Source organism: Bidens hawaiensis, unplaced genomic scaffold (assembly GCF_021521415.1).
Source record: "Bidens hawaiensis isolate Kalapana, Puna unplaced genomic scaffold, B.hawaiensis_p1.1 tig00024029_1, whole genome shotgun sequence".
NCBI classification, from domain to species: Eukaryota; Viridiplantae; Streptophyta; class Magnoliopsida; order Asterales; family Asteraceae; genus Bidens; species Bidens hawaiensis.
In genome coordinates, this window is record NW_027493790.1 from 7027 (window position 1) to 8430 (window position 1404).

Sequence of the window (1404 nt, forward strand, 5' to 3'; positions counted from 1 at the left end):
AAGCAAAGACTAAAAACTAGATGTAACTTGAATAAATGACTTCTATCTTGTGAGATAAGTTTGACAGTTATGCAGACAGTATCAGCTTATAAAAACAAACAATCTTATATTTTCAGCTTGCAGATCTTCAGACCACATCTTCAGTTGCAGACATGAAAACAGATGAAATCAGCTTGCAGACAGTTTATGTCTGCAAAAACAAACAGCACCTAACAATCAACACCAACCAATATTATTATCTACATATACATAATATTATACATAATATTATTGTTATGCCACCCCAACCTATACCTAAATAATGTCCATCTTATCCCACCACCACCAGACCACCATCATCCGCCACCGTCACAACCACAACCGCCTCCACGACCACCATCGTGTCTATTGTGCCGTCACGACTCAAATAAACACAAGACCAAAACCCGAACCACTAGTCATCAACACCACACCACTACTTACTCCCCCAAAGGCAGATGACCCAAGTCTTAAATCGACTTGGTCCCATCGTGCATGGGTGGCCTCGGGGTGTGGTACTGTGCTTGCTTCCCTAGCAAGCACAGTCATTGGGTCATATGACTCACACATATGGCTGGAGCCTGTTTTATCTGGCTTCATTGGCTACTTGTTTGCGGACCTTGGGTCCGGTGTATACCATTGGGGCATTGATAACTACGGTGATGCCTCGACTCCAGTGTTTGGTTCGCAAATTGATGCGTTTCAGGGCCATCATAAATGGCCCTGGACGATCACCAAAGGTCAGTTTGCGAATAATTTGCACGCATTAGCGCGTGTAACCACTTACACTGTGCTACCGATTGATCTGGTTTTTCATGATCAACCGGTAGTAATGGGGTTCGTGGGGATGGCTAGCGGGTGCATTATGTTTAGCCAGCAGTTCCATGCTTGGGCACATGGAACTAAGAGCAAGCTACCCGAGGTTGCGGTGGCTTTGCAAGAGGCGGGCGTGTTGGTGTCCCGGTCGCAACACGGGGCCCACCATCAACAACCATATAATAATAACTATTGCATTGTGAGTGGGGTTTGGAATAGGTTTTTGGATGAAAATAAGGTGTTTGAGGCTCTAGAAATGGTGCTATATTTCAAGCTCGGTCTCCAGCCACGGTCATGGAGTGAACCGAACTCCGATTGGATGGAGGAGGTGGAAGAATCTCCGCTGGCTTATTTGCCATGATAGTTGTCATACCTTGTTTTATTATTGATTCAAATTCATATATGAAAGAAGTATATAACATTGCCAATTGCATTATGAAATAATACATGTAACACTTGCAATCACTTACTCTATAAATAAAGATTTGATTCCCACTTCTTAACTGCTGATTTACATTACATTGTTTACACAATATTTTTTCTATATACACATATATTTAGCTTAGCTCA

General features: G+C 42.6%; 1 pseudogene; it reads left to right on the forward strand.

The window, feature by feature from the left end:
* Positions 1–301: 301 nt before the first annotated feature.
* Positions 302–1195, forward strand: LOC143568649 (fatty acid desaturase 4, chloroplastic pseudogene; annotated as a pseudogene).
* The last annotated feature ends 209 nt before the right edge of the window (positions 1196–1404 follow it).